Consider the following 15,741-nt stretch of genomic DNA (forward strand, 5'->3'; position numbering starts at 1 on the left):
GAACCCATTTGGTTGCTGATTTGGTGATTTCAGACATAAACTTCATTACCAACCATTTGGAGTGCACATCTACCATTACCATAGCAAAACGTCTTCCACAACCCAACCCTGAGAAAGGTCAAATAAAATCCATGCATACACTATAGCATGGACTGGTGGGATCGGTTATATTGCCGCTTTCAGTTTTAACTCTCAGTCTCAGGTTTTCACTCTCTTTGCATTCTGACCATCGTTCAACCCATTCCACTACATCATCATCTATCCCAGGCCACCATTATTCCATTCTGAATCTTTTTTTGTAACTGTTTGCCCTAAATGTCATTTATGAGCAATGTCAAACAATCTCTTGCGTACCCCTGCAGGTGGAACAATTTCATCTCCTCACAATATCATTTTCCCGTTTACTTCAGACAGCTCATCTAAAGCTTTGCTATAAGGTCACACTATTACAGGCAGAGTGGTGTCTCTTCTCCCTCCTTTTATACCAAGTCTATTACACTTTTCAGTACATCATCACTCTCCATAGCTATAGACCATTCTTCCTCACTAACTGCACCCTTACTCCAATGAATCACCTCATGCACACTTGCCACAGCCCTTTCTTGTTCACTTTCTAGTATCTTTTTTCCAACAAAGTGTTGCCAGTCAAGGGCTAAGCGTGAGAGGCAATCTGTCTGAACATTTCTCCAACCAGGAATGTATTCAGTTCTATAGTTGTACTCTTGTAAACGTGAAGCTGGCATGGCAAGTCTTGCAGAACCTTTTCTGGTTCCTCCGGGTGATAAAATTCTCAACAATGGTTTGTGATCAGTATGCAATGTGATACTACCCCACACATATGTGAGGAAGTACTGTACGCCCCATGTTGCTGCCAAAGTCTCTTTCTCAATAACAGCATAGTGTCTCTCAGAAGTTGTTTAGGTTTGTGATGCAAAAGCAACATTTTCTCTGTAGATCTATGCTTTTGAGACCTAACAACACCAATTCCAATAGCGCTAGCATCAACAGTTGTGATATTTTAGTATCAAACAGTACCAATATGTGAGCACTACACACATCCTTCTTTATTTGTCAGAAACATTGTTGTTGTGCAGTCTCCCAAACAGAATTCACTCCTTTGCGTATGAGAACCTTCTGGTTTTTTGACTTGCTAGTGAAGTTTTTTACAAATTTGGAATAATATTCAATTAAACCTATAGAAAGAGCGCAACTGCTCTTTGTCTTTTGGAGCGGGTGCAGATCTAATGGCAGCTAACAAATCCCTTTTTGGTTTGACACCTTCTTCAGTCAAGGTGTGGCCAAGATATTGTACTTCTCTTACTAGGATTTGAAACTTTTCTTGTCTTAAAGTCAACCCTGATTCCAAAAGCCGATATAGTGACATTTTCAAGGTGACACTGTGGTTTTCAATAGTGTTGCCATGAGGCACCGTATTTTAGATATTGGCACACTCATAATGGTGTTAGGGGGGCGCTAAGGGGGATAAGAAATGTTGCATAGGCTCTCATTATTCTAATGAGACTACTGGATTTCGAGTGGCAGAATCACCTGCGGCGTGGGAGACTGAGTCTGACCCACTACAGGTGACCACTGTTGCTCCAATCTGGGTTTTGCTCCAGCTAACTAGCAGTGCCTCATCTCCACCCTAGGGCAGGATGATTGGACAGCCAAGCGCATGACATAATTGATTTCTCAGGGAAACCGTGATCACTCAAGTCTCATCTGTTTCTCTCGGTTACATTAGTTGCACATACACAATGACAAACAGAGGCAGTATATGTTTCAATAATGCTTTAATGAAGCAACTGCATCTTAGATAGCAAAGCATGGGCTGCAATAACGGGGACAATACAGCATGACAAGATTAAAATGGTGACAAGGAGAGTGAAGCAAAGAAATAACGCTACCATGTTGTCACTAGAATCAATAGAAAAATTCCTACCTAGGCTATAATTGAGCACAGCGTTTTAAGCTCTAATTCTGGCATTCAAGTTCACCTGGGAACACATCATCATTCATACCTGGGCAAAGGCTTGAACTCTGCATAGCCAGTTGTAGCGAAGCATTCAGCAATCATCATCCAGTCGTGGCTCTCTGGCTGGAATCTCCCTCTAACGTGTAAGGGACCGCAAAGTGTTTTTATAATAAAATAGCTGATGTTCTGAGAAAATATCCCTTCGTAAGGATGTGCGTTTTCTATGAATGTCAGAGACAAAACTTTATACCATGTTCATCGGCAACCTATCTTACTGCAGCCTTGGAAGAAGCACAGAGTGAGCAAGAATGTCTTGTTTGAGAATAGAGTGCTGGACTAGACAAAACCAGCTAGATAGAGAGAAAATAAAACAAGACTGTAAAAGTGGCTCCTATAACAATAATAAAATATATCTAGGTTAAAGTGCACAGCGGCAATCCTAGTATGTTAAAATAAAGTGTATGAAGCTATAACTAAAATGGCTACACAGCACCCTCCTCTTGTCGGTTGAAGGTGGTTCAAAGCCTAAATGCATTTAAAAAGCCACTAAAACTCAACCTAAGGTATATTTCAATAATGACTAATTAAAAGGACGCATATAAAAAGGACAATTTAAAATGTCAACATGTGGCATAAAAGGGGACCGAATTTTAAAAGTCAGAGTTATTTTTAGGGTTTCCAATCTGTTCCGGGACAATGGAGGACAGGAACTCTTCCACTTCGGCAGGTGTTAAAGTTGGAAAGGCATCGCCGAGAAGGACCAAGGAGCATTTGTGTTCCATAGCCTGAGACTCAGCCAAGGCGGCATTCCCTGGTGTGCCCAATAATGAGTGAAGAGCCACATCCTCCAGCAAGGGCAATTCATAAGCAGCTTCCCCTAGCAAACGCACCCTCAACACGCATGTCTGGTAATGAGCCCTCAGCAAGAACATCAGCAGATCAGCGGCCAATGAAAGCAAGTGCTGCGTAGAAAGACAAACTTCTAGTGCATGTTTGAAAAGGTACCAGCTGCACCGAAACACAGACTGCACACAATATAAAACCGGTCAGAATGACAGAGACCAGTCAAACTCCAATTGCTCCAGGAGTGTTGCTCCAAAATACTGCACCAGGCGTTCACGACACAGCTGCGCTGATGGGAGTGCTTTCATTCCGCCTTGTTGCGGCTGGACAGCCATTGCGCATAAAAAATAGCAACTGCAAAACGTCAACAATTATAGCCAAAGTTATTGGAAATCCCCCGAAAATGCTTGAGAAAATTGAGTGGATGGCTGATGGTATTAAACCGAATATGGAGGAGAAGGAGTGAACGAAACCAGAACCAACAGCCTTGAAGAAATTTGCGATTCCAGTAGTACTGGATGCATTAAATATTCATCCCACGAGTTCACTAGAGTGTCTCAGAAAGTTTGTACTTAAAAGGGACTGTATCTCTTCTGACGACCTTGCCACCTGGAGTGCGTAGGTCTCGCGTGCAGATGTGAGAGCCATATGTTTTTGAAACAATAAAGCCTTGAGTCTGCTCAACTTGTCAAAATTCACATTAGAAGTAGCAATATGAGGCCAAATGTCCACTACCTCTTTTATTCTAGTGGGAGGAAAAAGTACGTTCTTGCAGCATGTAACAATCTTAGAGAATAAACAACATAAACTATTCCGGCTCGCATCCTACAACAGTCTTCACCATTGAGGAGGACATAGCTGCCATTTGAAAGCACCTGGATTGTAGGTCTAATCAAGGGGACTGGAACTCCCTTCCGATAACAAGCCAAGTTCGCTGCAGACGCGTTCCACACCCCATGCAAGGACAGCTGTTTATAAACCATTGAATGGCTGACAGAAGTTTCACATTCACTACAGCTAAGAAAGACTTCTTTCATGCCACTGAGACATTTGTACGAGAAGGGTAGCTCCCACACCTCATGTATATAACTATCTCCCAGCCTTTCATAACTGCCTACTGGAATGTGTTTTAAACAGGCGGTGAATTGAAGTGTGGAAATAGGCAGATTAATGACCCCGTGTATTAACCACTCAGCAGATGGTATTTCAGCCACAGTAAAAGGCAACTTTTCTAATTTTTCTATGTTTAGCATGACATGTCGCTTCTTTGTTAGCCATTAGTTGTTGTTGTCGTATTAAATTAAATGTAGAAAATATGTCCCTTGCACTGACATGTTGCCAGGGAACGCGACCTGCCTTCAGTGTTTGAAGTGTCCAACTCAACTGCATAATGGACCTTAATTGACTCTGTCCATGGTGTAATGAAGACAGATCTATTTGTATGATTTCTATTGCAAAAGAGACGATGTTATTCAAGGTGTACATCCTGTCGGACAGGGTATTAATCCCATTATCTACAACAGCTAATGCCTTCTGTAAGTTTTCTTGATCTATTTTCCTTAACCAGACAGCAGCTTCTTGTTGGGAAAGTTTCCAAATTTCATTATATACTTCATATAAGAAGCGCTTTCTATGTTGTTTTCTGGGGCCTATTAGAAAGTCCTGTAGATCGGTGTTATTAGAAAGGAGACTGAGGTGTTCTCCAACCGCGTCTAGTGAGGAACTCTTCAACCATTGCTGGCATAGTTTACCTACACTATATGTTGTTATTATACCGGCATGTTCGGACGGTATGTAGCGGGGGTCCAGCCTACTAGTTCTAAAACCCACTGTGGAGTTTATAAAACGTTTATGACACCCATTGGTATCTATTGGCCACAATAACCACCCACCAGGACATGACAGTGAAACATTAAACGTGCCATTCTGGACCCATTCATCGAGCTGGTCTTCAGTTGCATTAATGTATTTCTAAAATTTAGCAAGGGCAGGAATACTGGGCGTGTTCAATTCCTTAATCTTTGCTAAGCCTAAACAACTTGTTTGTTGTACAGTTTCATTTAAAAATATAATTTGAACAGGAATCAGGCAAGCTCTAAATAAAGCTTCCTTTCCCTGTATTTGCAAATGTCTAGTTCCCCACACACTTTTCATACATCTGCCCCTTTTTTCAGTATAATCGTGCACAATGAACCTGAGTCTACAATCAATTCCACTGTTTCATTTTTAATGATAAACTCAGCTTTGTGTCTTTGCAATCTCCCTGCTATTTCTTGTAAATTGCTTGGTTCAAATACACATAATATCCTGTTAATGGCATTGTCCCTGGATGTATCCTCTTCTTCATCTAGTACCATAGTCACTTTTACTTTATTCAGTTCTTTCTCTTGACACACTCTAGCAAAGTGCACCCTGCGTCCACACTTCTGACATTCTTTCCCTGCGGCTTAACAATTTTTGGAATCTGTGAGTGATACTTACTGCCACACTTCGTGCAAGTTTTATGGTTAACCCTACTGTTGTTGGTGAATTTGTTATATTTCTAAAATGAAATGGTTTGGATGTTGTCGCAACCTCACCTTCTACCAAAGCTGCCTCCCCAGAACTTCTAGCTTCCTTGTTCTCCATTTGCTTCATTCAATATTCAGATTCTTCAACCCCTTTTGCAATCTCTAAGGCATCCTTCAATGAAGGATCCTTTACTACCCATAGTCTTTCTTCCATTTTATGGCTTCTGCATTGTACAACAAGTTGATCTCTGATTGTCTCTTCTGTCATTGCCCCAAATTTACATTTAACTGAAAGTTCTCTTACATGGGTAACAAATGTATCCACTGACTCGCCAATTTTTTGTGGTTGTGTATAGAACCTGAATATTTGCATGACTACATTGGCAGGCTTTGCAAACCTCAGCTCCGGCTTCCACCTCGCTTCTACGAATACATCATCAATTGGATGTCCTGCCTGATTAACTGCTTTAGTCAGGTATTTATAGACATGGTTCCCCTCCTTACCCAATGAAGTAAGCAGGGTAGCTCTTTTTCTACTAGAGGAGAATTCTAGGCCGTCTAATGCCCGTAAGTAATTATCAAAAATGTCTATCCACTCTTCCCATTCAATTGATGGGGTCCCTGGTTGTGCTAGAAATTGTGGTGGCAGTCTAACTGCTGTTACATCCATTGTTAGTTTTATATATATATATATATATATATATATATATATATATATATATATATATATATATATATATATATATATATTAATGTCCAAGTGCTCAAAGAATAGAAACAATCGGCCCAAGAGGGGTGGTGCAAGAACCGGCACGAGCAAGCCGGTAATTCATAAGTCCCAAAAGAAAAAAAGTTTATACTCGCACACTCAGGATTCAAGGAAAATAAAAATTCTGTTTATTCCAAACACGACGCGTTTTGGCTGACACAGCAGCCTTGGTCACATGATAGATACCACCACTAAGACTCGATTAAACACTATCCCACCATGAACATAGAAATAAGACAATAAATAAGTAAATAATTGAAACAACTACAACCCCCATAACCTCAATATGTGTGCAGATCTTAGTACCAAGAAATACCTAAGAAATAGCAGCTTTTAGTTTCTATTATAGTTTTTAGACTGGTCTTGATGTATTCATATCCCTGTATATTAACCTCAAAGAGAGGAAGAATAAAACAGGAAAACAGTGTAACATAACCAAGTTAATATTCCCTGGACCATAAAATAAACAATAAAATATTATAAACTAAGGTCCTAATTGGAATAAAAACACATAACAGAACATCAAACACTGTAAATCCGTATTTCTACCTGTATCGCTGCAGGGATAATTATCCCTCAGCCAAATCCCGTCAAAATGCAGATAAAACCAATCACTCTGCTATAATTGAAATAATCTTATGTGAAAATCTGCAAAAAGGATCACCCAGCAATAACGTGACACATAGAGAATGAGGACAATGGATTTCCATCCGACACGTCACATCTAAAATAAAAAGTTGCATATATATATATAAAAGAGAGACATATGTATATAAGTAGATAAATAAGTAAATATCTCAATGTTTGAAATAAACTGAATTTTTCTTTTCCTTGAATCCTGAGTGTGGGAGTATAAACTTTTGGGACATATATGTATATGCATTTACTTTCTGCCAAAAATTCACAAGAACAAATCACATCCCCCGGGCAGACCCATAGTTAGCATGAATCAGTCTCTGCCTGAAAATTCTTCACAATATTTCGACCTGTTTCTGTGCACCTTTGTCACCGAATTACCATCATATCTACGTGACACCAATGACTTTCTGGCTAAGATACACAATATTCCATGGCATACAGACTATCTAATGGTTACCATGGATGTGGCCTCCTTGTATACCTCCATCAAACATCAATATGGGCTAAAAACATGCAGATATTTTTTACAAACACGACCTATTGAATTTCTTGAACATACTGATATGCTTTTATCCATGCTACAATTCTGTTTAACCCATAACCTGTTTCTCTTTGACAATGATTGTTTTTTACAAAAACAAGGGGCGGCTATGGGGGCTTCGTTTGCTCCCACGTACGCCAACTTATATATGGGCTGGTGGGAGAAGGAGGTGGCATGGTCTGAAAACAATAATATCTATATGGATAGAGTCGTATTGTGGGTGCGCTATATTGATGATCTGTTTATCATTTGGGATGGCACTGATGAATTATTGTTGGAATATATTAACATACTAAACAACAATGAATTTAACATTCATCTAGAAGCTACATTTAGTAGAGATACCATTGAATTCTTAGATGTCCTAGTAGAAGTAAAAAATCATCATCTAGAGATCACCATATATCGCAAACTCACTGCATGTAACTCCATATTACATGCCAATAGTGGGCATCCCACGGCATTGAAATGGAGCATACCATATAGACAGTTTCTGCGGGCTCGCAGAATATGTTCAGATGAGAGTAGATATGATTTGGAAATCAGGACTATGATGGAAAGATTTCTAAATAGAGGTTATCCTCTTAAAGTTTTAGTGGATGCACAGAACAGAGTTAAAAATAAAAGCAGAGATGAGTTACTTTTTAACAACATATCAACAACAACATGATTCATTGAAAACCATACTTCAGAAAAACTGGCACATTTCACAGAATGATCCCATCATTAGGGACAGAATTTTGTCCTCATCCGTCCATAACTTTTCGGAAGGCTCGCTCATTAGGGGATCATCTAACGAAAAGTTTTTTTACTACGAAAGCTAGTACATCCTGGTTGAGCCAAAAAAGTTTGGGATTTTGGAAATGTGGCCACTGCAAGGCCTGTAAGTATGCACAAAACATGCAGAAATATCAAACCTTTGATGGTCGCTATTGTGATATTAAAGATTGCATCACTTGCGATACGGAATTTGTGATTTATGTTATCGAATGTGGTTGTCACAAAAAATATATTGGCAGTACCATCCACAAGTTAAAAATTAGATTTTTGCAACACTTTAGAGCCATTAAAAATCAAGATAGAACATATCCCCTAAAACATTTTTGGGCTATACACAAGGGTGATTCCAACACACTCTCATTTTATGGCATTAAATCCATTAAAAACAATCCCAGAGCCGGTGATAGAACATTGGAGCTTAGACAAATGGAATCGAAGATGAATCTATTACTAGGTTCTGAATCTCCTTGGGGACATAATCTCGATGCTGAATTACATGTCCATTTAAGATGAAATAATTATTGTTTACTATATTGATGGAGAGATCTTGAGTGTTGGGAGGTTTTATTTACATTTAACTGTGGTTATAACATCATCATTTTCATCGTTATAACTGCCACACATAAGGGGTGTTTTTTGTTATAAATGAACTTGCAGACAATCAGGAAAACAAACTTGTCTCCAATTGATGTTTGATTAAATTTTTCCACACAAAATTATTTTTACAACCTTTCAAGATTTTTTTTCCTGTAGAATTTAATACTTACAGAAGAGTGAAAATAGACATGCGATTTTTGCATTATATAAAAAAATGTTTTTAGCACTGGTTTGCACTAGTTATATACACTTTATTTAATATAGAAATAATTTTATATTATTAGCACTATGCACTTTAGTCTATGATCGACCTCTTCTCAATTCTAGTTTTGAATACATGCATATATCATGAAACCTACAACTTAGATCCAAATAGGTAAATATTTAATTCACAACAAAAAAATATGTATTGCTCTCTGGATATTTATTCATAACATCTAGATATAATGAGACACAATTTTGAACCAATATATCTATGGGTCATACTTAAATGGATAATATGTAGGTAGATAGTGAAGTGGTAACATATTTGATTGGAATAATGAATTTGATTTTACATATTGTAAATTATAATTAGATCAGATATTAATTTGTATTGAACCATAGGATAATAATTATTTTATTGACTGGCCTATATGTACTGATTAATCTCTTATATATAAAAAAACTATTTATAATATTTTTTAGCATTATGCAATATTTACAATATTTATGATAACTTTATTTGAAATATTTATAGTCATCAATAGATAGAAACCCACATTGAAAAATATGTCCTACAAATACTTGATAAATTAAAGTGATGAAGGTTGATCAGAAAAATCGACAACATTGGTCCAAGTCACGTATTAACACATAATTTCATGCTTACAACATTTATTTAACGATTTCTATTATATTTAATTAATTTTATGTAATATGCATTCATGATAATTATGTGGCATGTATGTTATATTGGTGTTCAAATTGTCGGAAGCAATTCTTATAATGATAGCAAAGTTAAAACTTTAGGCTTTTGCATGTGTTAAGATGGCCGCTGTAGTAGATCACACTAGAAGGCTATGGAAATAAAGGATGGAGTTTAACTTGTATATATACGGTGCCGGCTTGTTGGCCGGATTTATCCAGTTGAAGGCGTTCTGCCGAAACGCGTTGACATTTCTCTTCACGACTCTGTAAAACCTTTATAACCAATAAAATTTGATGAATTCGACACGGTTTTGTTGAATACGACTTTGTTCCAATGGTCTGGATCGAAGCTACGGGATTGGTGAAGCCGTTAGATGGTTATTGTTCCATCTATTGAGGATTATATATATATATATATTCCCCACCAAATGACACAAAGTCGTACACGGCACTCACAGGAATCCTTTTGTTTGATTTTAATTATTTCATCAGAAAACGAGTAACCCAAACACCACCAACGCGTTTCAACCAACAAGGTCTTGATCACGGTGGACAAGTGATCCATTTACACATAATTTATAGTTTCTCCTATTACATGCCATTATGGGGCATTATGGGATATGTAGTCACACCAAATTTAAAATGATACCACTAAATGGTGAAAACAACTTAAACTTGTTGAAAACCCTACTAACCACCTAGGTAAAACAAAACTAAATATATATAAAACATTATTTATAAAACAATTCTTTGACCTTCTCTCATTTGCAAGCACCAAATTCGAATTTTTAAAGTCTCACACACCATTAGTTACAAAGAAAGGGGGATTTGCATTTATTTCAACTGAAAAAAACTTTTTTGTGAAGTTGTTAACCAATTGGACACAGATGGTAGTTCAAAATGACTTTTCACTAACTTATCTTTCAAAGATGGTACTTTCCTATAAGTTTCATAGGGTCGTTCTCCCACTCTTGGGCCAACATCCATATCTTTTTTGATCAGGTGCCAGTGTCTATTTAAGACATTCAAAATGTGTGCATTTTCCTTACTGTAGTCCAAAATCAATTATATCTTATCATCTTCCCCCACTGGTCTTTGATCTGCCACTTGGACCAAAGTCTGTTTTCTAGTTTTTTTGTCTTGCTTTCTGTTTTTCTTGTTTTACATCTCTGATCTTATATCCTCTTGCCAGAAACCTTAATTACATTTCTTCAAACTTCTTTTCCATATCATCTATATTGGAACAATTTATCTTTATCCTAATAAATTCCCCATATGGGATACTGTTACTGGATAAGTTAGTGAAAAGGTTTTTTCTGTTGTAATAAATGCAAAGCATGTAAAATTGGTAGCAACAGAAAGAAAATTGAGGATTCTCAGGGCAGAGACTTTATAATTGATGAAAGGATTACATGTGACACTACATTTGTATATGTGATAGAATGTCTCTGTGGCATGAGATATGTGGGCAGTACTATAAGTCCCTTAAAAAAGCGAATCTTAGAACACATTAGGGCAGAACAAAATGGTGATAGTAATTATGCAATGACTAAACATTTGTAAAAGCATGTGGGAGCTGATAGGCTGCATATCAGATTTCTTGGCATTGCGGTGGTTAAAAAACAAGAAAGAGGCGGCAACAGAGTACAACAGTTGAGACCCCTAGAATCTAGGCTTATTGTTAGATTAAAAACCAAGACCTCATATGGGATTAATGGGGATGAAGAACTGTATTGCCATCTCTAATCCATATTTACCCTCTCCCAGAAATGTCAAACCTTGGTCTCTTAATATTTCTATTTGGTTTCTGGTTATTTTGATTGGGATTCTGATACACATTGAATCATGTGGGATCATTACCTTAAGAGAAATGATGAATACCATAGTGAAGGTGAAGAGAGGTCAGTTAGCAAAGAAGGGATAGCCCTACAAAGAGAAATCCTTGTGAAAGCACTAGGTTGCTAGAATACTATGTGAACTGCAAAATTGAGGAACAGCCTTAAAGTGGTATAAAGGTACTGGCCCCTCCCCATCCTTCTCCCTTCCTCTCCCCTTCCCCCCTCCGTTCTCTCCCCCTCATCACCCCTTTCTTTCTAACTAATGTTGTGTGAGACTTTAAAAATTCGAATTTGGTGCTTGCAAATGAAAGAAGGTCAAATAATTGTTTGTTAATATTTTTTTATATATATTTAGTTTTGTTTTACCTAGGTAGTTAGTGGGGTTTACAACAAGTTTAAGTTGTTTTCACTATTTAGTGGTAACATATTAAATTTGGTGTGACTACATATCCCATAATGTCCCATAATGACATGTAATAGGAGAAGCTATAAATTATGTGTAAATGGATCACTTGTCCACCGTGATCACGACCTTGTTGGTTGAAACGCGTTGGTGGTGTTTGGTTTACTCGTTTTCTGATTAAATAATTAAAATCAAACACAAGGATTCCTGTGAGTGCCGTGTACGACTTTGTGTCATTTGGTGGAGAATTGATTACAGGGTTGACCCATCCCTGACACGAGCACCGACTTAATGGAGCACCCACAGACAGAGTCCAATTGGAGAAAGATATATATATATATATATATATATATATATATATATATATATATTTTGCACACAAAAAATCTATGGGCTTATAATATAATACTCAAAAGCTCTAAAGCTCTAAATTGTTCCTTGTACCTTCCTGTAAAATGAAGTAACACAATGCAATAAATGGCAAAATGACTACAATAAATAGTTTTTTTTCTACCTTTTAAAAGCACTTCCACTACGTAACCATTACTCTGAGGTATCTTCTATTGTTATTAATTGGTGTGCCCATCACCGCATTGAGCATAATCCTTATATGATGTGGTTTGAAGTCTGGGTAGTGTTAAATATAGTTCCACTTTGTTTAGGTGTGCCCGTCACTGCAACCGACACTTTAACTTCAAGTAAAGTTTGTGCATTGAGCGCACTGTAGTTATGTGATGCAAGGTGATATTAAAAATACTTTAAACTCTAACTCCACTTAATTTAGGTGTGCCCATCTCCTCAGCAGGCACGTAATCATAGGTATAGTGACTAGTAGAATCTGACAATTACACTTTGTTGTCCACAGAAGGTAATAGAGACTCTCCCAACTCCTCAAGATGGCTGCCATGTGCGTTGCTGAGCGTGGTGGAACTTTTTTTTATGTAAAGTTGGTCTTATGACCTTTAGTCATGCACGTGAAGCAGCGTGCACCCTTCTCATGCCAGTGAAGAATCAACACAACCAGCAGGCTCTCCTGATCAGTCTATACGCGCGAGTACTTCAAATGATGTGAAGGTTTTAGCCTCATGTTTAGGCCTGGTGATAAGCAAACTGGCATTGCCAAGACAGCACAGCTTTATTCCAGGCAAGGGCACTACGGACCACATTCAGCGTGTAATCAAATATTATTGGCTAATTTGCAAGTTCAGCATTACAAAACGATATTTGCTCTCTATTATATGCCTCTTAAAATCGCTAGATGGGCAGGCTCCGTAGGTATCACCTGCCCATGGTGTAAAGCCCGCAGGGCTGACCTAGTCCACATGTTTGGTAGCTGCCCCACCTTGGTTGGTTATTAGAAGGAGATTTATAAATTCATCGAGATTTGCTTGGGTAGTAGAGTGGAGTTAACCAATCAGCTTATTCTGTAGGGGGTACAGGGTGAAAGGGTTCCTAATCAATCACAGAATCGTTTTTTCTAGCTCTGGCTATAGTTCGGCTTTGTATTGCTTCCTCATGGCTGGATAAGCCCCCCCCCCCACAATTTACCAGCTTTGGCTTACTCGGCTTTAGGTAATATTTAAACCGGAAATGGCTTTGTATGGCAAAAGGGGCAAGAACTCCAGGTGCACGCGTGAAGGTATCCTGTAATAGACTGGATGAACCAGGTGGACTCTGGGGAATTAATCTAATATGGTCTGGGTGGGAGATAATGGGTGGGGCAAAGTTTAATGGTGGCGTGTGATTGCACGCTGATTGGATGCCCCAGTCAAGAAATAAATGGATAATTTATGGAATATTTTTTTGTATTAGGAAAATGAACATTTTTTTCTGGCTTCCTTTTGTGCTTTTTTATGCTAGAATATTTTTTTCTGTGGTACCTAAAGATATGATATGATTGAAATGTGATATATCTGTTCTCTTCTCGAATTGCTTTTTCTGGTGGGGGACGAAATGAGTTGCCTGAATATGTTGTGTACCAAATACTGAATGAGAAATCCCTCTCTTTCTCTAAAGTAAGCAATATATTTTTCTTGGACATTATTATTACTAATGTACAGTGTAACTGGTCCTTTTTTTAAAGATTTATTTGAGGACCTTTTTTATTTAATTGCAACTATTCGAAGCTACAAATAATACCCTGGTATAGCAATGCATGTTTTTTTGAGCAATATGAAAATCGGTTTACCTGTCAAGAGGATATCTGTAATATGTGGAATAATTGTGCCCTGAATCTTTAGGCCCAACCTGAAAATAATATTTATCTCTTATCTGCCCTGACAAATTGACAGCTGTGGCTTTTATGATCCCTTCCCATTATCTTCAACGTGCCAGAGTATCAGCCAGGCATACAAGTGCAATGAGGTAAAGAACTTGTTTACTAAATGTATCATGTGGAATAGCTCAAACCCTAGCATTTGTGACTGGTGCCGGCTCTCCTGGGAAGGTCAGGCTTGCGTGGCAAACCAGAGGTTCAATTAAATGTAGTGTTCGTTTTCCATTGAAAATGACTATAAGAGGTATTGACAATTGGTCAATTTAGTAAGTAAATTGTGAATTAAAATGCACCCATATTATAAAAACAAATGTCCGGGCGAGAACCCACCATCTTTTGGTGTGTTTGTGCTTGCTCGATGAGGTATATTAATGTTTTGGTCTTTCACGCCCACCACATTTAAAGTTGTGATCGATCTGCTTACTGTTTGTTCTTGCTGCGGCTGTAATGACCCCCGAGGCAAGGAGCTGCACATGCAGTGCCAGTGGTACCAAAGGGTAAGTCAGATGTAGAAACTGTTACCGCTGCCGTACCCTAATTGGTGTCCTTGGAGGTCAGGCTGGGCGTTGTGAAATGCACGAGAGCACAGCCGTTTAAAATGCCGGAGGGGAGGTGAGCCGGTGGGAGCAGAGCAAGTTACAATGTCTTGATTGAAGCCTTATAGACAGGTTACACCTCTTACAATTGTCAGGCAAGTTACATTTTTGTTTGGAGTACATTTAGCTCGAGGGGCAATAGCCTCTAAACGATGTACGCTCAGCAGCACAATCCTGATGGACATTGTAGGGCCTGCTGATTGGGTGTGTAAGGCTACATTTACTTCATTTTTTTTTCTTAACCGTTAGTTATGTTTCTGCGTATGCACACATAAGCTTTAAACATGCAGATTGTACATGGCTATCTTGACATACAACATTGTTTCTACTTACCAAGAGTAGAAGATGTTTTTTTAAAGACATTGAGGCATATCTTATTCCATCCTTTAAGACTACAAACGAAGAGGGAAGCAGTTAAAATAATTTAGCCTTACCTTAATGTAAAGTTTAATATTAACAATTGTTTGGTCTAACGGATACATTGTATTTGTTTATCTTAATATGTTCAGTGTTTTGTTTTTACTCTATTAAAAATGTGTACTGCAGAATAATTTGCTGAAATGTTAAAATGTGCTTTTTTTGTGTAATAATATGCATTCTTAGCCTATCATTTTTTAGTTTTTCTCCTTCAGTTACTTGAAATTTAGATGTACTTATCTTTTGCAGAGTGTGACAGAATCCTATCTTTGTCTTCAATTTCCTGGCATGATTCAGTTCTGAAGCCTAAATTATTAGGTCGAAGCCTACCATAGGGCCCAGCTGTCTGGTTTGCTAAAGACACCCTGGGGACATTCAGAAAGCTTCCCAGGGAATGCATTCCATCCGTTGCTTACTATTAGCTTTGTGGTTTGTAACACATTTTCTGACTTTCTATTTGCTGCCTTTATTTGTTTTAAGCTGTCCAGAGTGAGTTCGTCCCTTTCAAGGAGGAAAGCCTTTTCACACTACCTCTTCTTGTATTCTTCATAAGTGCTCTTTTCGGTATATTGGCCTGTAAATACAGGGAGTGCAGAATTATTAAGCAAGTTGTATTTTTGAGGATTAATTTTATTATTGAACAACAACC

Source organism: Pleurodeles waltl, chromosome 8, assembly GCF_031143425.1.
Source record: "Pleurodeles waltl isolate 20211129_DDA chromosome 8, aPleWal1.hap1.20221129, whole genome shotgun sequence".
NCBI classification, from domain to species: domain Eukaryota; kingdom Metazoa; phylum Chordata; class Amphibia; order Caudata; family Salamandridae; genus Pleurodeles; species Pleurodeles waltl.